This window comes from Triticum dicoccoides, chromosome 7A (genome assembly GCF_002162155.2).
Source record: "Triticum dicoccoides isolate Atlit2015 ecotype Zavitan chromosome 7A, WEW_v2.0, whole genome shotgun sequence".
NCBI lineage: Eukaryota > Viridiplantae > Streptophyta > Magnoliopsida > Poales > Poaceae > Triticum > Triticum dicoccoides.
This window is the reverse complement of record NC_041392.1, coordinates 462,189,719-462,214,859: the sequence shown is the minus strand read 5'-3', so window position 1 is coordinate 462,214,859 and position 25,141 is coordinate 462,189,719.

The window sequence follows — 25,141 nt, the reverse complement described above, 5'->3', positions numbered from 1 at the left end:
TGATGTGGAGTATGGATTTCATAAGTATAAGTTTTATCACGGTATGTGGGACATCCCACGAGGATGAAGAGATGAAGTGTTATTGGATATAAAGGAGGTATGATGTTGGAAATATGGATCAATGGAAATTCCATGAAGAGTCTGAGTAATCATGTCCCCGTTTGGTGCAAATATAAGGAAAAGAGACAGTACATTGGATGGATTTTAAGTATGCCAGGAAGTTGGATGTTGGGATAATGATCAGTTGCCCAGATGATGAGTTCAAGATTTGCAAGTGATGAGATGGGCCATAACCCACAGGCCCCAGGACCTGCCAAGAAGCACGCACACTCTTGCTGAAGGAAAAACCCTGGAAGAAGTTACGACTTGTATCAACCGACGATTCTATAGGAGTTTACGCAAAACCTGAGAGTTGTTAAGTAACGATAGATGTTTGTTTGGCTTGCAGAATCAATGGATTTTCCGAACTTGGTTCATCGACAAGAGAAATTCTGCAATGCTTGTGAGGTTGACCGAGTGTTAGTATGCGAGATTCGCTAAACTGTGTACAAGGAAATGATTTGGGTGCGGGATGGATTGATCACCATACCGACTTACTCTTATTATTCGCTTTGCTATATGGGATGGTAAATCTGAGTGACTTACCTATAGTGGAGAGACGACGATCAAAACCTTGTTTGAACCTTAGAAAGGTATAGGTATTTTTTTCCCTTGTACACGGCAGTTGTTGCCAACCGTAGGTTATACGGTGAGGTTCAACCCAGACCCTTTCCTGCAGGAGAAACCATAAATTGTTGACCACCACGAGATATCGATAGTTGTTTAGCTTTGGCGTCAGACCCGTCAGCTATGAAGACCCAGTTTCGGGATAACCTTACCAAGATGAAAGGACAAAGGAATTGAGGAAAAGGTTATGCCACTACCGAAAGAGCCCAGAGAAGGGATTATCCTTAATATCTGAGAAGACTGACACTGTCAACGATAAGGATGGAGTATATGAGTTTTGATGGAACCGTAACAATGTTTCTAAGGGTGGTAGCACCCGAGACCTCGGAGATGATCGATGGACTTTGAGAAGACCCCAAACCCTAACCTATTCTTTCTAGCCTCTCCGAATCTCGAGGACGAGATTCATTTTAAGGGTGGTAGTTTGTAACATCCCAAAATTCTAAATTTTGGAATGTTATAAACAAATAGATAGATTTGATTGATTGCTTGATTGATTGACTGAAAGTGAGTGAATTCGAAACTTTTTGAAAGTTAAATGAGAGGGAATAAAAGGACTTTCCCAAACTTTCATATTGGTTTTCTGATCTCCATGAATTCAAATGCTTTTCAAACACAAAACCCTAGAGAGAAGATGACATGACTTCTTCCATTTAAAAATGAAAAGGGTGTTTGAAAAATAATTGAATTTCATTTGGAAATATCCCAATTCTGAAACTTTATGCGACTCAATGATTTTCACGAGAGAAGATAAAATGACTTCTTCAAATTATATGAAATATGAGTTGGGAGTTTCAAAGAATTAAATTCAAAGCCCCTTTGAATTTATTTTCAATTTGGAATAGATCAACATGCATATTTTATTTTCTTGCATTTTGGTCGATCCTAGAAATTTCACGCAACTCAAGGACCCTTGGAGAGAGTTGGAGATTTCGTTATTTTCATATTTGAGAGTTTTCTCGAATTGAAAAGAGGATCATTTGATTTATTTATTTCATCTTCAATTATTTTCCGTTATCAAAAATATAAGAGAGGGAATAATATGACTTTCCCAAATTTAGGAAAATGAAGATTTAATAAATAGATCAAATTTTGTTTGCCGGAGTTTTATTTGCATTTTATTCGGATAGGGAAAATGCGCGTTTTTGAAAATTTTATTTTAGGTCCGGAGAAAAGTTCATTTTGTTCGGCTCATTTTTAGGAGTCGGGGAAAATTTACTTTATTAAATTTTGGAGTTCGTTTAGATTTTCTTTTATTTATTTTTCTGCGCGCGAGACCGTTTAAAAAAAAATCTGCAGCGCCTTGGGCCAAAGGCCCAAGCCACTAGCCGCCGGCCGGCCAAGAGGCCATAGCGCGCGTGCACCAGGGAGCCGCCGCTTCTTTCTTTCCTAGTCTTAGTAGGACTCTTGTCCTATGTTCGTTTATTCCGTATCTATTTCTAGATCTTTTCCTTTTGTTTCCTAATCCTAGTCTATTTCTTGTCCCCTACCCCAAGCAAAACCCTCCCCTCCCCAATATAAATACCCAAGCACCCCCCCTCTAAACACATCAAACCAACACCTCTCCTCTCCTCTCCGCCGCCCCACGCCGCGCCGCCACACCCACGCCGCGCCGCCGCACCACCCAAGCCGCGCCTCACCCCGCGCCTCTCACCCGCGCCGCCGCCCTTGTGCATCGCCGCCGCGCCCAACGCCGCCCAACCCCGCGCCCTAGTGCCGCCACCGCCACCATGCGTCACCGCGCCGCCGCCGCCCTGCGTCAACGCCGCCGTCGCCGCCGTTCGCCGGAGGTACCGCGCCGCGTCTCTTCTTTCCCTCGGTTCGGTTTTTCTTATAAACCGTTCCGATTCTTTTCTTCTCTACCGATTCGTTTTCTTTCCGATTTTTCGCTAAACCGTTCCGGTGTTCTAGATCGGTTTTTCGTTCGATCTCTTTTCCCGAAAACCCTAGATTGGTTTTCGTTCTTCTTTCGGACCGTTCGTCTCAACGAACGTGATCACCGATTATTTCCCGGTTAACGACGTCTGTTCGTATAACCGTTCTTCTTTTTCTTCTCGTCAGATTTATTCCGCGATCGCGATCTCAGATCCGATCTTCGTTCTAGTTTATCTTCTCGCTCGTTTATCGGAAGTCAGGTGATTCAAGCGCCTGGAGTTTCATCTCGAAACCGCCGTTTCGTCTAATCAACTTGAACAAGCTTTTGCTACAGTAAAATTTTGACCGAGATTCAACTTGCTAGAACCGAGTTGTTTTCTTCCGCCGTTTGTTTTTCGTCGTTTGTTCGGCTCGTTCTTTCTTTGCAACCGGAGTTCTTAAGTTGAACTTTCTGGTTCGTTCTCTTGTTTGATTTTTCCCTGTGCATTAGATGAGTACTTATTGTGTGGTTACTATTGCTTGCCTACGATAGATTGACCGGAGTATGACGATTAGATCTATCAAGAGTTTTGAGTGCGAATCATCTTCATCAACATTGCAGGCAAGTAACACTTGATCATATCTTTTCTACAACCCATGTTTTATTGCATTAGATCAATCCTCTCACATTGCATGATTAGGATCCAATTAAATTGTGGGATGGGAAGTAGAATTGAGGTAGTACCTATTACCTGTTACTTATAAAACCTTGGGGGTTACTTCTACGTTTGCTTATTATGCTATGCTATGCTAGTAGACGTGGATTGGGTGAGTGATATCCATGACAGATGTGAGATTGATAATTTTAATGGTTTATCTAAGGTGGCAACTTAAACACACATCTGGGTGGATTGAGGCACCTGATGTCTATCAGGACTTGCCTGTTTTTATTTTGGACCGCCACCCAGGCTCAAAGGGATCATAAGATCTTTCATGCTAGAAACTTCCGTGTGCAGCCACATGCTACTATGGGCTCTAGCATAGTTGACTAAGTTGTGCGAACTCTTACGGGGTAGACTAGCAGATGTAGGGGATGTAGGTGTACCGGTTTACCCCACATGTAAGGTGCTAGCGCTTCTGAAAGACTATGTCTCGGTCATCCGTCTTCTCAAACACCCTGTAGTGCGAGAAACCAAACGGAGGCGATCGAGTCTTGTGGGAAAAGTGCGCAAACCTCTGCAGAGTAACAAACTAATCATGATTAGCCGTGTCCCCGGTTATGGACATTTTGAGTATCTAGTTCTTGGATTATCCTGTTGATCTCAACACGTTACTTATTATAATTTGTTTGGGTTTAATGAGTACTTTTAATTGAGATTGAGGATGCTGTCAACCATTCTCAATGTTTAACAACCACCATGATAGTTAAATAAATTTTATTCCTTTGAAGTAGGGAAAAATTGGCTTTTCGCAAAAACTGTAATCATAGAGCTTTCCACCAGCCATATATGCATGTAGTATAGCCTATTCTTTCATTACTCTCTATGTGTTACATTGCCAGCATATTCCATGTGCTGACCCGTTTTCGGGCTGCAACTTTTCATGTTGCAGACTTTTCAGACGACGAGTAAGTGGTACGTTAGGGTTACGATTTCCTATACTCAACTTTGCCGTTGGTGTTGATGGGAATCCACAACCTTGTTGCTTCCGCTATATTTTGGATTGAGGTAATAGTATTTACGTTACTTTATACATGTGATTTACCTCTGTTATAAATCCTTCGAGTACTGTGTGTGTCAGCATACTGATCCAGGGATGACACATAAGCACAGAGACTTGATCCATTCGGGTCGGGTCGCTACAGAATTAAAACGCAATGCTGATATGCTTGAACACTTGGGTGATTATATGGCTAATGTTAAAGGTGAACTTAAACTTATTAGTAAACATGCTTCTATGGTTACCACTCAAGTAGAACAAGTACTTAAAGATCAGAATGATTTGCTCAGTGATTTAAATAGTAAGAAAAATGATAATGCTATTAGAGTTATGACTAGAGGTGGTAAAATGACTCAGGAACCTTTGTATCATGAGGGCCATCCTAAGAGAATTGACAAAGATTCTCATAGAAATATTATTGATGCACCTAGTCCTTCTAAGAGGAAGAAAAAGAAAAATGATAGGACTTTGCATGCCTCTAGTGAACCTGTTGTAGACACACCTGAGAATCCCAATGATATTTCCATTTCTGATGCTGAAACACAATCTAGTAATGAACATGAACCTAGTGATAATGTTAATAATGATGTTCATGTTGATGCTCAACCTAGTAATGATAACGATGTAGAGATTGAACCTGCTGTTGATCTTGATAACCCACAATCAAAGAATCAATGTTATGATAAGAGAGACTTTGTTGCTAGGAAGCATGGTAAAGAAAGAGAACCATGGGTTCAGAAACCCATGCCTTTTCCTCCCAAACCATCCAAGAAAAAGGATGATAAGGATTTTGAGCGCTTTGCTAAAATGATTAGACCTATCTTCTTGCGTATGCGTTTGACTTATATGCTCAAAAGGAATCCTTATGCTAAGTATATGAAAGAAATTGTTACAAATAAAAGAAAGATACCGGAAGCTGAAATTCCCACCATGCTTGCTAATTATACTCTTAAAGGTGTAATACCTAAGAAATTAGGAGATCCCGGAGTACCAACTATACCATGATCCATTAAAAGAAACTATGTGAAAATTGCTTTATGTGATCTTGGAGCCGGTGTTAGTGTTATGCCTCTCTCTTTATATCGTAGACTTGATTTGAATAAGTTGACACCTACTGAAATATCTTTGCAAATGGCTGATAAATCAACTACTATACCTGTCGGTATTTGTGAGGATGTGCCTGTTGTGGTTGCAAACGTTACCATTTTAACAGACTTTGTTATTCTTGATATTCCCGAGGACGTTAGTATGTCTATTATTCTTGGAAGACACTTTTTGAATACTGCAGGGGCTGTTATTGACTGCACCAAAGGCAATGTCACTTTTCATGTTAATGGCAATGAGCATACGGTACACTTTACGAGGAAATAACCTCAAGTTCATAGTATAAACTCTATTGGAAAAATTCCATCGATTATTTTTGGAGGTTTTGAATTTCCTCTTCCTACTGTCAAGAAGAAATATGATATTCTTATTGTTGGGGATGTGCATATGCCCGTTGAGGTAACCTAGTGTTATTCGAAAATTCTCCGGTTCCATGTTATTCGGAATGAGTTTGTTAACAAGACCTAATCAACCTTGTCAGTGGATTCCTTTTGATGAGCATGAGATGGATGAATTTAGAAAACACAACTCTCTGTACCCTCTTTTTACTTTCTGTTATTTATATTAAATAAAGCAAAAATAGTAATTTCTATCTGTTTTCTGAATTATCAATGCAATAAAAAATACCCCGAAAATAAAAGTTCTCCAAATGCCCTGAAAATTAAATATGATTTTTTCTAGAATATTTGAGAATATCTGACACTGAGAACACAACAGGGGGAGCAAGCACCTGGCCACGAGGGTGGAGGGGGCGCCCTACCCCTTGGGCACGCACCCTGCCTCGTGGGCCCATGCTGGCTCCCCTCCACTTATTCCAGCTACCACACACTCCTTCTTCCTCCCACAAAAATCACTAACCAACTCAAACCAGAGCCCAAGCTCATTTTGCTGCCATTTTCGATCTCCTTGCTCAAAGCATGTCTCACAAAACTGCTTTGGGGGATTGTTCCTTGGTATGTGACTCCTCCAATGGTCTAATTAGTTTTGTTCTACTCCTTTATTCATTGCATATTTTTGCTTCTTACATGACCCTGTTGTTGAGCTTGCATGTCAAATTTATGTGGTCAAAAGTAGTTTTGATGCATGATATTGCCTCTATGCACTTGTAGTAGTTGCTATAGTTTGGTTCACTTTTATTCTGAAGTTACTAAAAATTTCAGAAATTTACAGAAAAAGATGAAGAGATTCTTGAGGGACTCATCGAGCCGAAGCTCGAAGGATAAGCAAAGTGAGGAGGATAAGAGGCCCAAGTATAATCTCCTTCGTACCGTGGAAGTTCGGCCGTGTGAATGGCCTTGTGATAATTTCTTGTGAGCAGCCATGATTTATGATGATTTCTATGAATTGGCTTAGAATGCGGGCCTCAACGGCTTCCTCCACGACCAACGCGAATAGTATCTCTTACTCAGCAATATCTTTGTGCAAATCTTTCATTTCCATGCTAGGAGCTCATCACCTACGGTTGAATTTTATTTATATGATGAGCATAAGGAGATGTCAGTTCAAGATTTTTGTCGGGTTTGTTTGATCCCTTTAGAGGGCAGTGTAGAGGAACCACATCGTGATGATGTGGATGGGTTTATTGACACCATTACTATAGGGGAAACGAGGAAGGTTTCCGATGCATGAATTACTAGCATACACTTTCCTCTTCTATGCTACTTTGCTATATTTGCTAGCAGATGTTTAATTGGGCACAGAAACTGTGGAAACCTGAGTGCCCCTATTATTGTTATTTTGTGCCATGCCTTATTTCGTGATGACACATTTAGTATGGGCGCTATTATTGCAAAGTGGTTAAATCTTAACCGTACTAAGGGCCCCGTCCTTGGAGGCATCTTCGCCTCGCGCCTCGCTGCACATTTTAACATACCTATTAGGCATTATGAGAAAGAAGAAAAATTGCTGCCTCTTGTTTATTTAGATTATAAGAGTATGGTAGCACATGATTTTATTGTTAAGAATAGGGAAAAGGAGCTTAAGTACAAATTAATATTTGGTAAAAATCATCCTGAGACTATTACCTTGCGTGCTCCTTCCTTGTTTGATTTATCTGCAGGCAAGTACCTTGTTCCGTTGGAGGCAATTCACGCCTACCGGAACCCTACATCAGCTACAGAGCCAGAGCCGGAACCACAATTTGATCCTCCATGACAGTCTGATTATCAGTGCGATCTGGAGGTGATTGCCAACCAGTGGAAATTGAGGCTTCTTCACAGTATGACCCCAACTATTACTTTGGATATCCGCCAGGCCAGCCATAGCCATAGACCAACGTAGTTCAAAAGCCTAAGCTTGGGGGAGTACGTATTTCTCACCGACATTACATTTATATTCGAACACTCATGCTAAGTTGTCGGTGCTCATACTTTTTCATTGTATCATCCATGCTAGTTTATTTTCCCTTTTTATGATTTCTTCTTGTGTGGTTAATAAACCTTAAGAAAAACAAAAAATTAGTTGTAGCTTTCAATTAGTTTACTTTCCATGCTTGTAGTAGTAATTAAAAAGGAAACCCAACAAGATTTATCGTTCTTCTTTTGCTTGTTGGGAGCTTTCCCATGTAAATAGTTTTATTTCTTTTCTTTTCTTTGGGGGTCGATAGGAGAAGACCATAATGAAAATGTTAAAGTGGCTCTTATGCATTATTGTTGATCTGACAAAGAGCCCATATTACCTTGTCTTCTCTCTTGAATTGAAAGCTTGCAGATTCTAGCTTAGTCCAATGCACGTGCACTATTATTATTATCCACATTATTTGATCGTGCAAGTGAAAGGCAATAATGATGATTATATGATGAACTTATTGAGATGAGAAAATATGGTATGAACTCGACCTCTCTTGTTTTTGTAAATATGATTAGTTCATCGTTCCTGATTCAGCCTATTAGGAATAAACATGTTTGCAATGACAATTAGAGATTATAGTTGATTATTCCATGCTTAATTAGCTAGGAGCTTATAATGGTTTACCTTGCGTGCCAACATGCTATTAAAATAGTTGTGATGTGGTATGATAGGGTGGTATCCTCTTTTGAACGATTCGAGTGGCTTGACTTGGCACATGTTCATGCATGTAGTTGAAACAAAATCAACATAGCCTCTAAGATATTTATGTTCATGGTGCATTATATCCTATTCATGCTTGCATTCGGTGTTGATTAATTTTAATGCATGTTCTTGACTGTTGTCGCTCTCTAGCTGGTCACTTCCCAGTCTTTCGCTAGCCTTCACCTGTTGTGACACCCCGAGACCGATGCGCCAGGTGTCTTTCAGTTATTCGCTGTTTGTTGCCATGTCTTTCGCTTGCGTGTTGCATCTTGCCATGTCATCATGTGCATTGCATCATCATGTTTTCAAAAGTTGCTTTCGTACGGGTCTCCCAGTTCTCTCCGTTGTCTGTTCTGAGCCCAGACACACTTGCACACGCCCATGGCACATCCGAAATATTATGTTATAAGTGGCCCGGAAATGTTCTCAGAATGGGTTGAAAGTTGGCATGCGGTGTTGTTATAGTGTAGGTAGACTGCCTGTCATGTTTCGTCGCATTCGGAGCTCATTTGGTAGCCCGGCCGTTAAACATATAGCGACATTATAGCCGGTCATACGTCGGACGTTTCGGTCTCTGGAAATTGTTGTCGGGCCTCTGTTCTTCCCTCTCTTCTCAGCCCAACCCCCTCTACACAGCCCACTAGGTCGAACCTAACCCCCCTCCACTCCGGACCGTTCGATGGCGATCGAACGACTCCGAAACAGAGAAAAACCCCTAAGCCTAGCCCCCATTCTATATATAGACGCTTCCCCTGCCATTTTTGGCCTCCTACCTACCCCCTCAATTTCCGCACCGCCAGCCACCTTCCTGCCATTTTGGCCTCCTACCTACCCCCTCCTCAATTTCCGCACCGCCAGCCACCTCCTACCAACAGCCGCCGCCCCCTCCTCAGAATTCGTGCCTAGCCAGCCCTCCGCCGCCAAGTGGCACGCCACCACTTGCCGCGCCGCCGCAGCTAACATCCCGCAGCCAACCAGGGCCGGCCACCTGTCCCCTTCCTTCCTCCAGCCACCGCGGCCCGCAGAGCTCGCACCAGGCCCATCTGGGCCTCGATCTGGGCTCCGAAGCCCGAACCACGCCGCCCCTGCGCCCCGAGCTCCAGATCGAGAGAGGAGCTCCCGATCCGGATCCTCGTCAACTGCATCGTGACCCTGCCGGCTCAGCCTCGCCGGAGTTCCGACCTCGTAATAGATGAGTGGTCGCCGCCCTGTTCCTCTCCTCCTCCCTCTGGTTCTCCCTCTTCTTCCCCTCTCATGATCCTTTTATCTCTCCCAAGAAGCCCTGCCGCTGCATGGGGTCGCCACCGTCATCCTATAGGCCCGCCGACACCCACGCCACATCGCCGGCGCTCGTTCCCGCCGTCCCCGTGCCAGATCTGTTGAGCCGCCGCCTGGATTCGCCGCCCCCGCATCCATCCCTGTCATCTGCCGGACCGCCCCGCCGCCGAAGCGCCACCCCTCCACCGGTCGTCGTCGCACACACGCCTCCCGCGTGTGGGCCGAGGCCCACCGCTCGCGTTGACCGCGCATCAGGCCCAGCGCCAGGCCTCCTCTAATTCCGACCGGGCCTCGGGCCATGGTGAGCAGCACCCGAGCCCCCTGCACTGTTGGGCCGACCAGTTTTGGCCCGTTTCATGTTTTTTTCTTTCTCTAGAACGATTTTCCTTTTATTCCAGAGAACGCAGTTTTACAGAAAAGTCATCCTTGTTCATGCATTTAATAACTCACGAACCGTGCATCATATTAAAACAAACTAGATCATTGATGGTGCGCCTTTCTGCGCCCGTCTATTTTGGCACTGTAATTTTAGGAATTGATACAAATATATAGACCCAAATACTCTTTTTGCTAAATTAAGTTAACATGGCAATTCATTTCATGGCCTAGCTTTATGATGCAAAATTTCAAAAACCGTAATGGTATATAGAGAACTTCCCCTTGAACTGCAGATAGAACCACTAAATCTAAGAAAAATAATTCACTTACGAATATGATTATTTACTCCACTAACAAACATGACTGCGTTACGTGTGAGAAATTTGCAATGGGCAGAAATCAAATGCCCTACCTCAGACAAAAAAATTCTCAAGCCCTAGACCATATATTGGCAGCTTTGTCTCACACATGAGCTTATTTTCCGCAACTACATGATATAGAGGAAATCACTTTCTTTAGTGGAAATTCCCTACGTTCAGACTAAAGTGTGTCTGCATGCATGTATATGTACTTGTAATGATAAAGGCCAGTATCTTTCCGTATGCTAATGGTGGCGTGAACTTGGCTACTTAGGCTAAGAATTTCAGCTCAATGGTTATGGTGAGTATGGAGTAAATAAAACATATATATGTGCATAAACGATATACTTCCGTTAATAGATCTATGTTCTTGGCATATCAATTATACTCCAAAACTGAACCTATTACCTCTGGTAAAAATCCAAGTGTGAACATGCATAATATTTCTCTCGGTGGGTGGTTTCTCGGCATCTCAAATGTGGTAAATAATTCATGATGTCCAAGGTGCGCATCTTGATGATCAACAAGGCCTTGGAAAATCCTGAGTTGAACCCTGAAATCACCCATGTTGGCCTTCCACATATTTTCGGATTAGTATTGTATTGGAGCAACATTTATAACAGAACAAAGTTATAATCTGAAGTAGTTGAACTTTAATATTCAATTGTGGCCATAATATATACTCACCTGTTGGTAGAACATATTGATTTATAGTACTATGAAATTTAAATAATCCTGGGCCTTCTTGTTGACAATATTAAAATATCTAAACTGGTATGCTTAAAAAGTAAATATAACAAATGGGAGACTTGACCGAACTTTCCGACAAACCAAAATAACATTGTTTCCTTTGCAAATAACTGCTGGAGAAATGAAAATGTAACACATCTGTTCTAGATGTCCTTGAACAAGCCGACAAATGAGATGAATTAGCGACATGTAGAAACTGATTTTATAAAAAAAATCAAGCAATATTAGAAACATTCAATCGGCGGTCAAAAAATAAATTGTATCTTCTCTGATAAATAAGTTATGATGTGCAACATGCACCATAATAATGATCAGATGAAGAAAGCTAATAATTCAAGAAAATGAATAAGTAAAAGAACTTAACTTGAATGTGAGGGCCTGCAACAGAGTGGATCGATGAGAATCTTGTGTGGAGGAGCAAGTTGCTTATATGTTAGCATGAAGGAAGTTAGTTTGTAACACAAAGATAAATTAAATCAGTTGACGAAAAATAGAGAGCTAACCACCCATAATTTTTTAAAAATAAACAAATATACACACTGGAATTCAGAGCCTTCACCATACTCTGTCAGATTTATTGTAAAAGATGAATCAATTTGATCTATTGATAATAGTATTACCATTCTATAATGTCTGAGAAGAATATAAACATAATAATTTTGTTGTAAACAACACACGTTGGTCACCTTGTGCTCAAAATTCCTATCAACTGGGTGACTTTCTGATTGCACTGGAATACTACTTCTTGAAATGTTGAAAGTACAAATCCAAACCAGTAGAGTACCCTGGTTATAAGAGCATCCAAGATAAAGGGAAGGGAATGGTCTGTACCAGCGGACGCCATGGGGAAGTAGGGGCCCTTTTGCATTGCTGAGTCATTTGTGTAGGGGCAAACCTAGGTCGCAGCCAACGATCATTCCTTGAGGCGGGAGCCCTACACATCCACGAAGTGGAGACCATCCCCCGCTGCATCGAAGTCCTTCCCTGATGCATCGGTTGCATAGTGAACCCCCTCGTCACCGCCGATCTGAGAGTGGATCCCCTCCCTGGTGAAACTTTTTTTTGCAGGTGCCCTCCCTGTTGAAACTGACCGGAGAATGAGGACAACGGCCAATGGACAACATCGTGGCGGCACTAAGAATCATGACCGCAATGCCGAGGCGGCATGATTCATCGGCCGCGAGGAAGGAGTACAAGGGAGGGATCGCTGCTTTTTTTAGGGGTGGGAGGGATCGCTGCTGCCCCTTCGATGTCTGTATCGACGTATCGTGACTGAAGCCACATCACGTATTTTTCTCCTTCATGTTGTCCTTTCCCAACCGCAAGATGGGCTGCCTGGCCCTATCAACCAGAGGCCACCGATTTTTCCACCGGAATAGCCTCCCTAGGACGACCAGCCCACTGATTACTTCGGGATTAGACATCCATCCGACGGCCAGCAACAACCCAAAACAGACATCTGATGGTTAGAAACCTTGATGGTCTGAGAGGGCAGGGAAGGTGCTCAGTTTTAATGCATCTAAATTATATATGTAAAATTCTTAGAATTTTGTGTAGATTAATAATTTGCAACTTTCATATATGTTTAAAATGTTTAAAATGTTGTTTGTTTAAATTTGCTCTGATGCCATGCTAAAATGTTTTATGTCATAACTAAATAACCGTAGCTCAGATTTAAATAAACTTTATATGTAAATGGGGTAGAAAAATACATAGGTTAACATGGTGGCATTACTTTTCATGTTAAACAAGTCTAAAATATGCTTTAGGACAGAACAGTACCAAATCTAATATATGCTCATGAGGATTTTCTGAAATTGTTGTTTGTTGTTTCCGGCCTCATTTAAACTTGACTAGATAGTTAGTTTAATTATGCTTCACCTCTTGCCAAGTTAATCAACATTTAATATTGTTGGATACATAAACGAGATCGAACTAAATAACTTGAATGTGGTGTTCCGTCAATATGCAACTCGTTGCATATTGAGCTCCACTTAATTTGTAGTATTGTTTGTGCACTTTGCCATGCCATGCCATGCCTCATTAAACCGGACATGCATCATACTTGGTTGTGCATCATGCCATGTTTATGTGATGGTTGTTTACTATGTTGCTTGCTTCTTTCCGGGTTGCTTCTCTTGTTAGCTTCGGTTTCATTCTGGAGTTGTGAGGATCCGTTCGACTACGTCCGCTTGTCTTCTTCATGGACCCGTTCTTCTTCCTTGCGGTATTTCAGGCAAGATGACCATACCCTCGAAATCACTTCTATCTTTTCTTGCTAGTTGTTTGCTCTATCTCTATGTCGTGCTACCTACCACTTGTTATATCATGCCTCCCATATTTCCATGTAAAGCCTCTAACCCACCTTTGCTAGCAAACCGTTGTTTGGCTAAGTTACCGCTTTTGCTCAGCCCCTCTTATAGCGTTGCTAGTTGCAGGTGAAGCTGAAGTTTGTTCCATGTTGGAACATGGATATGTTGGGATATCACAATATATCTTATTTAATTAATGCATCTATATACTTGGTAAAGGGTGGAAGGCTTGGCCTTATGCCTGGTTTTTGTTCCACTCTTGCCGCCCTAGTTTCTGTCAAACCGGTGTTATGTTCCTTGATTTTGCGTTCCTTATGCGGTTGGGTGTTATGGGAACCCCTTGATAGTTCGCTTTGAATAAAACTCCTCCAGCAAGGCCCAACCTTGGTTTTACATTTTCCTAACAACCTATAACCTTCCCTTGGGTTTTCGCGAGCCCGAGGGTCATCTTTATTTAAACCCTCCCGGGCCAGTGCTCCTCTGAGTGTTGGTCCGAACCGAGCCGCCTGAGGGGCCACCTCGGGGAAACTCGAGGGTTGGTTTTACTCGTAGCCCATCTCATCCGGTGTTGCCCTGAGAACGAGATACGTGCTACTCCTATCGGGATTTGTCGGCACATTGGGTGGCTTTGCTGGTCTTGTTTTACCATTGTCGAAATGTATTGTAACTGGGATTCCGAGACTGATCAGGTCTTCCCGGGAGAAGGAATATCCTTCGTTGACCGTGAGAGCTTGTGATGGGCTAAGTTGGGACACCCCTGCAGGGTTTAAACTATCGAAAGCCGTGCCTGCGGTTATGTGAGAGATGGGAATTTTTTAATATCCGGTTGTAGAGAACTTGACACTTAACTTAATTAAAATGCATCAACCACGTGTGTAGCCGTGATGGTCTCTTCTCGGTGGAGTCCGGGAAGTGAACACGGTTCTTGGGTTATGTTTGAACGTATGTAGTTTCAGGATCACTTCTTGACCACATCTAGTTCACGACCATTGCGTTGCTTCCCTTCTCTCTCTTATTTGCGTAAGTTAGCCACCATATATGCTTAGTGCTTGCTGCAGCTCCACCTCACTACCCTTTCCTACCCATAAGCTTAAATAGTCTTGATCTCGCGGGTGTGAGATTGCCGAGTCCTCGTGACTCACAGAATCTTCCAAATAGTTCCAGGTGCCGATGATACCAGTGCAGATGATGCAACTTAGCTCAAGTGGGAGCTCGATGAAGATCGTGTTCGTTGTGTTGTTTCATTTCCTGTTGATCAGTAGTGGAGCCCAGTTGGGACGATCGGGGATCTAGCATCTGGGGTTGTCTTCTTTTATTTTGGTTCTGTAGTCGGACCTTGATTGTATTCTGGGTGATGTATGTTTAACTTGTATTTATGTGAAGTGGCGATTGTAAGCCAACTCTTTATCCCTTTCTTATTCAGTACATGGGATTGTGTGAAGATTACCCCTCTTGCGACACACCTACCATGCGGCTATGCCTCTAAGTCGTGCCCCGACACGTGGGAGATATAGCCGCATTGTGGGTGTTACAAGTTGGTAATTAGAGCCATCCCGGACTTAGGAGCCCCCTCCTTGATCGAATCGCTGACATTGTTGAATCTAGAACAAAATGTTTTGAGTCTTAGGATTTGGAGAGTAGGATTCTTTTTACTCCTCAGTCCCTTTGTCACTCTGGTGAGGCCTCCTGCCATAGAAGTTTTGACTCTCCTCTCCTCAAATTTCACGAAATTATTTTTTAGGATCATGCGGGTATCTTGGAATCGTTCCGATAGTCTTGTGATGAGAACATTTGTTCTTGGTGCCTCCTGACATTTAGGGGTTGTGGCAGTGTCCCGGGGAGTTGAGCTCCGAGGTGTTGTCGTCACAATTTTATCGTTGCAGTTCTGGAATACCTGAATTTCGCCGACATCAAAAATCTCTTTTATGCAGTTGTTGGTGAGATAACCTCGACACCCAGTATTGGGGCGGTAGTTCGGGAGTATTGCCATAACTCGTATAACGGATACTTTTCGAAGGTTGAGGTACATGATTTCCGAAGGCTTCTTGGTTATGTGTTGAAGGATGGATACAGCTGGATGTAGGTATTGTTATTTTGGGTGAGATATTATGCTTCCCCTGTATCCCCAACACCTGATTGCATAACCAGAAAGTTTCAGGAGTTTATAAGTGGGAATTCAAGTATCTCATAGGATATCTTTCAAATAGATACATGATACGATACAAGATCTATCATATGTTTGTTCCAGCTTATTCTGCAAGCCAATCCTTTGTTTTGTTTTTGTTTGTGGTATTCGAGTTGCTTCATGTCAAGTGTTGATTCCATACCTTTCCTAAGCGGTGTTCTCATATTCCTATGTGAATACTAATCCTTCTTGATCATCGAGTTTGTCATCTCATTTTCTTCTCAACCGGCGTGTTTCTCTTCAAGTGGATTCAATCATTTCAACATTAGCGAGATCAAATTCTTAGTTCTTTGCAATGGTGTTTGTTTCATCTGTTCCAAGTTGTCTTTACTTTTCCCGCCCTCCCACCCTTTTGTTCAAGGACTTAGATTTCTTAATCAAAGTATCATTTTTATGGATGGGAAGTCTCTCCATTCTTTTCCATCAACGTTCTTATCTGGTGATTCTCAGGAAGATACTAACGGAGCCTCAAGTTCATCATTATTCTTTCTCTTTCTTCTCCGATGGATTCAATTCAAGCTTTGTCGATCATATCCTTTCCTTGTTTCAAATGTCTTCTCATTCCGGTGCACCTCTTAATCATCCACTTCTCGCTATTCAATTGTTCCGGAGTACCGAAGATATCTCAGAAGATTTGCGTTTCCATTCTCGATTCATTCAATTTATTTCGAGGTTGTTGTCTCATTCAAGCCATTTAATTCAACCGGCTCATTCTCTCTTTTAAATCGTTCAACGACGTTTCTCTTGAGTGGGCCCTAACCCACAGGTCTTTTTCCAGGATCTTACCTGACTCTTCTAATTCTTTTCTGGAGTTATTCTTAAATTCTTTTCCAAGTTTGACATAAGAATGAATTATCATCAGTCATATGTCTTCCTCCAAGATCTTTCAAATTCTTTCATCGTTGGCTCAACCTCTTCGCTTTTGATTCTCCCGGAGTGTCTAAACAATTCTAAGTGGTGGTTCTCGTCATCATTCTCAACATTTGAAGACCGAAGAAGAGTTTCTCTGCAATCATATCCGTTCTCTTGAAGATTCTTGGTGCTAGCTTTATGCCATCCTCTCATAATTGTTTTCAATTGTGAGAATTCTTTTCACCCATCCGGTGGAATTCAAGAGTCTTTTTAGTTTGATTCTCCGGATCCCATCATCTCACAATTATTCATTCCAGCTTTCAGCTCTCGTTCTCCAAATCCTACTGGCGCATCATTCAAATATTCTCTAATCAAGCATCTTCGTTCTTTTGCTAATTCTTCCTGGTGTTTCGCTATCTTTTCTTTGATCGTTTTTAATTCTTACGGTGGTTCATTCAAGAGTTCTCTTCCTTGTTTATCATATCAATTCATTTGTTCTTTCAAATCCTACCGGTAGGCCATTGAGTTTGTTATATATCTATCTTAATCGTTTTACTAGAATAAGTAGTATGTCAAATCCGTTGCTTGTCATCAATTTAAATTGGCGAAGGATACGCATAACATAATTCTTATTCTTGCTTCATCCAAGTGATGGATTCTTTCTTCCAGAGTTCGGTCATGATATCAATTCTCGGTTTCTAGTTATTCATATTTCTTTTCCGGAGTTTCAAGTTTTCCGTTTTATCTCGTTGCGAACTCCATCTAAATCATTCCAGGACTTCAATCCTGTTCGCTTCAAACCTTTGATTCTTTTAGGTTATCATTTCTAGCCGGAGTTCTTCATGGAGGTTACATGGTGGTTCATCAAGGATTCCTTTCATTCTTCAATTGTTCGTCAAGATTTCTCTCGAAGCGATGATCCGCCAAGCTATACTTCAAGTATTCTTCATCTTGCATTTCAAAGTGCAATTCTTTCTACCTTATATTTTGAGGTGGTTTTATGTCACCTTGACAATTTCCCTTCGTGTGTCGGGATTCGCAAGTTGTTATCCTTTGCAACCCATCAATCTCTTCATTGGAGTTATTCTTGGGTAATATTTCACCTAAAGCTTTCCCTAAGGATTATTGCTATTTATGGTGCTCATAAATGACCCAAGTTCTTCATATATCCTCCCGGTGAAATAGGTTTCTCGTCTCCTCATTGACATCAATCCAATCTATTGGTTCCGTTAGTGGCAGAATTTCACCTCATAATTCTGAGACATTTTCCATAAGCCCACAACAACCTTATTCTTTTGTTTTTTAATTTTCAACAACTCCGTTCAATCCTCCATTGCAAGGGTGCTTTCCAAGGTCATTTGTGGCAGAAGTGTAACGCCCTCAATGCGGCTATATCTCCTACGTGTCGAAGCACGACTTAGAGGCATAACCGCATTGAAAGCAATGTCGCAAGTAAGGTAATCTTCACAACAACCCATGTAAATAGATAATAAGAGGAAAGGTACATAGTTGGCTTACACTCACCACGTAACACAAAGTACATAAATAGCATTACATCATCCAATACACTCATGGTCCGACTATGGTACCCAAAAAAAGATCAACCCCAACATGCGACATGGTCCCGATCGCCCCAACTGGGCACCACTATTGATCATCAGGGAAAGACACATAGTAACGGCGTGAGTCTTCGTCGAACTCCCACTTGAGCTCAAGCGCATCATCTGGAACGGAGTCATCGAGCCCTGCATATGGTTTGGAAGTAATCTGTGAGCCAGGGGACTCAGCAATCTCGCACCCTCGCGATCAAGACTATTTAAGCTTATAGGAAAGGCAAGGTAATATGTGGAGCTGCAGCAAGCGACTAGCATATTTGGTGGCTAACCTGTTCGCAAAAGAGAGCGAGAAGAGAAGGCAAAGCACAAACAAAGAACTATGGAACAACCTACGCAAACATTACTCCAACACCGTGTTCACTTCCCGGACTCCGCCGAGAAGAGACCATCACGGTAACGCACGCAGTTGATTCATTTTAATTAGTTAAGGATCAAGTTATCTACAATCGGACATTAACAAATTCCCATCTGCCCATAACCGCGGGCACGGCTTTCGAAAGTTCAAATCCCTGTAGGGGGGTCCCAACTTAGCCCATGACAAGCTCTCACGGTCAACGAAGGATACACCTTCTCCCGAGACATTCCGATAAGACTCGGCATCCCGGTTCTACAAGACAACTTCGACACGTTAAAACAAATCCAGCAACACCGCCCGAATGTGCCGACAAATCCCGATAGGAGCTGCACATATCTCGTTCTCAGGGCACACTCAGATTGTATAAACTAACGGTAGGCCAGCCCAGAGTTGCCCCTGGTGGCCACCGGCGGCTCACAAGGTGGACCGACACTTAGAGGAGCACTGGCCCCGGGGGGGGGGGGGGTTAAATAAGATGACCCTTGGGCTCCGAAAACCCAAGAGAAAAAAAGGCTAGGTGGGAAATGGTAAAACCAAGGTTGGGCATTGCTGGAGGAGTTTTATTCAAGGCGAACTGTCAAGGGGTTCCCATTATTACCCAACCGCGTTAGGAACGCAAAATCCGGGAACATAACACCGATATGACGGAAACTAGGGCGGCAAGAGTGGAACAAAACACTAGGCAAAAGGCCGAGCCTTCCACCCTTCACCAAGTATATAGATGCATTAATATAACAAGATAATATAGTGATATCCCAACAATAAAACAATGTTCCAACAAGGAACGATCTCCAATCTTCACCTGCAACTAGCAACGCTATAAGAGGGGCTGAGCAAAGCGGTAACATAGCCAATCAATGGTTTGCTAGGACATGGTGGGTTAGAGGTTTGACATGGCAATTTTGGAGGCATGATAAGCAAGTGGTAGGCATCGTAGCATAGGCATAGCAAAAGAGCGAGCATCTAGCAAAGCAAAGATAGAAGTGATTTCGAGGGTATGATCATCTTGCCTGCAAAGTTGTCAGAGTTGACTGGATCCTCGAAAGCAAACTCAACGGGCTCCTCGTTAGTGAACTCGTCTCCCGGCTCTACCCAAACAAGATAAACAAGCAAAAGGAACACAATCAACCACGTGCAAAGCTCAAACAACATGATGCAAACATGGTATGTTATGCGGGATGTGATATGTGATGCATACGCAAGATTTGACAAGGAATGATTGAACCTGGCCTCAACCTAGAAATCCAAGTGTGCCACTGGAAAGGTGAGGTGATTTCGGTTGAAATCGATATAAAGATCACTGGAATCGGATGCACGGTTTGGAAATGGTAAGCAAAACAAATATGGCACCGGTCTGCGATAAACAACAACTAGCCATCTAAATGCAACAAGATAATTATGCTACAGCACTCAAACATGACAAAAAAATACATGGCAGGGATCCAGTCATAATGCTTGACAAAAGATGAACATTGAGCTACAGCCAATTCATCCATTAACAGGTTCAAACAAGCATGGAAAAAGTGCAACTTGTAAACAGGTTTCAGACTTGGTGAAATTAACACAAGCCTGGAATTTCAGATCAGGTAGCCCACTTTGGAGCATGAAAACTATATTCTACAGGAACTTAACATGGCAAAGCAAGGGATGGCATGGAGCTACTCAAAGAGCTTAACAAAAGTCCCTTAGTGACCTTGAGCCACAAGGGATCAGAAAATACAATTGCAAGCATGTGAACATGGCAAAAACATAATCAGGTTATAGACTTAGTGAAAAAACTGGAACATGCAAATCTGTTAACGAGTAGGCATGTTTACGAGCTCGATGCACTCACTACAGAGCAAGGCATGACAATCTAAGCATACACCCATCAAGAATACACATTTTATAAGCTATACATGGCAGGAACAACAACATAGCATGCACGGATCAACAACAACACCCTCGGAAAAATCGCTAACAAGTAGACAATCTGCCAGGAATTACGAAATAGCAAAAGTAGAGCTCGATTGACTCAAGCTAGGGTGCTCCATAAATGCAAACAAAGACATGGATGGATAGATCACCACAATGTTAACAAATCATCCTTACTGATCATCCTCAAAAGAGGCACGGGTCACTAGAAAACAACATGAACATATGGCATATTGGAAAAAACAGATCAAGGACTTAGTGAAATTTCTAAGTCCCTGAAATCAGCATTGACGAATGCACCACTTTGCAAGCTTGTGCTAGTCACCACACATGTCACAAAAATACATGGATAGCACCTCTGTAAAGATGACAAAGCATATAACGAAACACATGTAGAACTCAGGAGCATATCATGCACATATTAATCATGGCAAAAATGACAAATAGCTATTTGGTGCAGCAGATCTGACAATTAACTCAAATAGCTCTCTTCCAACAGCATTTCTGGCATCAAGATGAGCTCAAGTGAAAATGATTCAATGAGATGAAATGATGTGCTCTCTGAGTCGAACATTTTTATATGCTACACGCGCAAAACGGAGCTATGGATGCAAAGTTATTATGCGATGAAGATGCCTAAATAATTCGGGTTTCGGGGAGAAAGTCAACCCCAGATCTAGATCTGAGATTACTGTAGCAGTGCGCGGACTTCGAGATTCGCCGGACTTGGCGCTCGCCGGAGTTGTCATGGGGTTCGGCGGACGACGAGGGAGGCCGGAGAGGTGGCCGGATCGGCGGGGTAGCGGCCGGAGCGAGGAGGCGCGGCACTCGACGGCCGGGAGGAGGCGTGGCGGCCGCGGTCGACGACGCTGGCGATGGCGCGCGGCTGCTCCAGCGGAGGTGCGGCGGCTCGGGCGCCCGGAGCTGGGGAAGATGGGCGGCGGCGCGGTCGGGCGCCTCGGGCCCGGTCGGCGATGGGGAGGGCCGGCCTCGGGCCTTCGCGGGCCGCAGCGGGCGACGGCGAAGTGGGGCTCCCACTTGCCACGTGGTGGCGTGCGGTTGGACCAGGCGGAGCGGCGGACGTGTCCGGCCGCGCGGAGAGGAGCGGGACTAGGGTTTCGGGGAAGAAGACCCGTGAATTTCGGAGGGGGTTCTTTAAATAGGCATAGAGGGAGCTGGGAGAGTCCAAATGAGGTGCGGTTTTCGGCCACGCGATCGTGATCGAACGCTCTAGATGATGGAGAGGGTTTTGGTTGGTTTTGGGCCAAATTGGAGGGGTGTTGGGCTGCAACACACACGAGGCCTTCTTGGTCCCTCGGTTAACCGTTGGAGTATCAAACGAAGTCCAAATGTTACGAAACTTGACAGGCGGTCTACTGGTAGTAAACCAAGGCCGCCTGGCAAGTCTCGATCCAATCCGGAAATGTTTAACCCCCACACATGAAAAGAAGGTAGAAAGGACCACCAGAGGAGATAGGAGCACCGGAATGCAAAACGGACAACGGGGAAAATGCTCGGATGCATGAGACGAACACGTATGCAAATGCAATGCACATGATGACATGATATGTGATGCATGACAACGACAACAACACACGAATACAAAAACCCAAACCCGAGGAAATAAAATAACTTAGCGCCAGAAACGGCAAGAGTTGGAATACATATAAGGTAAATTACATCCGGGGTGTTACAACACTCCACCACTACGAAAGGATCTCGTCCCGAGATCTAGGACTGGAAGAACGCCGGGTACTCAGAACGGAGGTGATCCTCACATTCCAGGTGGCTTCACGGTCAGAATGGTGTGACCACTTGACTTTGAGGAATTTGATTGACTTATTGCGAGTCTTGTGTTCAGTCTCTTCGAGAATAGCAATGGGGTGCTCATGATAAGAGAGATCTTCTTGGAGATCAATGTCTTCGAAGTTGACGGTGCGGTCAGTAGTCTTGAAGCACTTGCGGAGCTGAGAGACATGGAACACATCGTGCACATTTGCAAAGTTTGAAGGAAGCTCGAGTTGATAGGCGAGATCACCTCTCTTGCTGACGATCATGAAAGGATCCACGTATCTAGGGGCAAGCTTCCCTTTGATACCGAAGCGACGAGTACCTTTCATTGGAGAGACGCGGAGGTAAACATGGTCTCCGATCTCGAAAGTCAAATCATGATGCTTACTATCATAGTACCTCTTCTGGTGCGATTGCACTGCTTTGACGTTATCTCGAATGACTTTGCACATTTCCTCTGCCTCTATGATCAAGTCATTTCCAAGAAGTTGACGTTCACCGGTTTCTGACCAGTTAAGAGGAGTACGGCACTTCCTGCCATACAGAATTTTGAATGGGGCCTTGCCCGAACTTGCTTGAAAACTGTTGTTGTAGGAGAATTCGGCATATGGAAGACAATCTTCCCACTTCATACCGAAGGAGATAATGCAAGCCCTGAGCTTATCTTCAAGAATATGATTGACACGCTCGACTTGACCGCTAGTTTGAGGATGGAAAGCTGTGCTGAAGCGGATGTTGGTGCCCATAGCCTTTTGAAAAGAATCCCAAAACTTGGAGGTAAAGATGCTATCACGGTCTGAAGAGATCACCTGTGGAATACCGTGCACCGAGACAATCCGAGAGGTATAGAGCTCTGCCAATTGAGCTGCAGTGATAGACTCTTTGATAGGCAGAAAGTGAGCCACTTTAGTGAGTTTGCCGATGAAAACGAATATAGCATCATTGCCACGCTTGGACTTTGGAAACCCAGTCACGAAGTCCATCTCAATGTGGTCAAACTTCCATTCTGGAATGGCAAGAGGTTGGAGGAGACCAGCTGGCCTTTGGTGTTCTGCCTTCACTCTTCTGCAGACATCACATTCATTCACGAACTTAGCAATCTCGCGCTGCATTCGAGTCCACCAATAAGCCTTCTTGAGGTCCTGATACATCTTCGTACTCCCAGGGTGGATGGAGAGGAGTGAATTGTGAGCCTCGTTCATGATAACTTTACGAAGGTCACCTTTGGGCACAACAATACGATCCTCAAAGAAGAGAGTATCCTTGTCATCAAGGCGGTAGCACTTGTACTTGGGTTGACTCTTGGCAATCCCAATCTTCACCTTCTTCACCATAGCATCAAGAAGTTGAGCCTCGCGAATCTGCTCTTCCAAGGTAGGAGAGACTTGAAGGTTGGCAAGGAAACCTTGAGGAACAACTTGCAGATTGAGTTTGCGGAAAGCTTCACAAAGCTCGGGTTGGTAAGGCTTGAGAATCAGACTGTTGCAGTAAGCCTTCCTACTCAAAGCGTCAGCAATCACATTGGCCTTGCCTGGAGTACACTCCACTCGGATTATACTCTTGAATCATTTTGACCCAATGAGTCTGCCTGAGGTTGAGATTAGGCTGAGTGAAGATGTACTTGAGACTCTTGTGGTCAGTGAAAATGTCCACTTTTCTTCCCAATAAGAGATGTCTCCAAGTCACAAGAGCATGCACAACTGCCGCCAACTCAAGGTCATGAGTGGGGTAGTTCTTCTCGTTGGGCTTCAACTGGCGAGAGGTATAAGCCACAACTTTCTTCTCTTGCATCAACACTGCACCAAGACCTTGGAGAGAGGCATCGCAGAAGACCTCAAACGGTTTGGATTCATCGGGAGGAGTCAGAACTGGAGCAGTGACCAATTTCTCTTTCAAAGTGTTGAAAGCGATGTCACATTCCGGAGACCAAACATACTTGACATGCTTCTGGAGAAGGTTTGAAAGAGGCTTCGCGATCTTTGAAAAGTTCTCAATGAACCTTCGACAGTAGCTTGCGAGACCGAGGAAGCTACGGAGTTGCTTCACGTTCTGAGGTGGTTCCCAATTCACAATTGCAGACACCTTCTCAGGATTCACCGCTATGCCCTTGGCAGAGATGATATGCCCAAGATAGAGAACCTCATCGAGCCAAAACTCGCACTTTGAGAATTTGGCGTAGAACTGATGTTCCATGAGCTTATCGAGCACCAAACGCAAGTGCTTGGCATGATCTTCCTTGTTCTTCAAAAAGACCAGAATGTCGTCAAGATAGACCAAAACAAAGTCATTTGTGTAGGCATTGAAGATGAAGTTCATCATGCGAGAGAAAGTCAGAGGAGCGTTGACGAGGCCAAAAGACATGACAGTGTATTCATATGAGCCATAGCTTGTTCTGAAAGCCGTCTTGGGAATATCTTGCTCACGGATTCGAATCTGGTGATAACCCATACGGAGATCAAGCTTGGAGAATACTTGGGCACCTTTGAGTTGTTCGAACAGCTCGTTGATGTTGGGAAGTGGGTACTTGTTCTTGATAGTCTTCTTGTTCAATGGACGGTAGTCAACACAAAGTCGGTCCGTTCCATCCTTCTTCTTCACAAAAAGAACTCCACAACCCCACGGAGAAGAACTAGGTGGGATGAGACCCATTCGCTCTTGAATATCGAGTTGCTTCTTCAGCTCCTTCAACTCTTCAGGTCCGAGCTTGTAAGGACGCTTGCAAACCAGTTCCGTGCCAGGCTCAAGATCGATGACGAATTCAACTGGTCGGTACGGAGGCATTCCTGGAAGCTCTTCTGGAAAGACGTCTTGATATTCGCAAACGACTGGAATTTGAGAGATAGAATCCAGTTCACCCTTCTCATTGAGAGAAAATAGGCGGATGGTATTATCCCGAG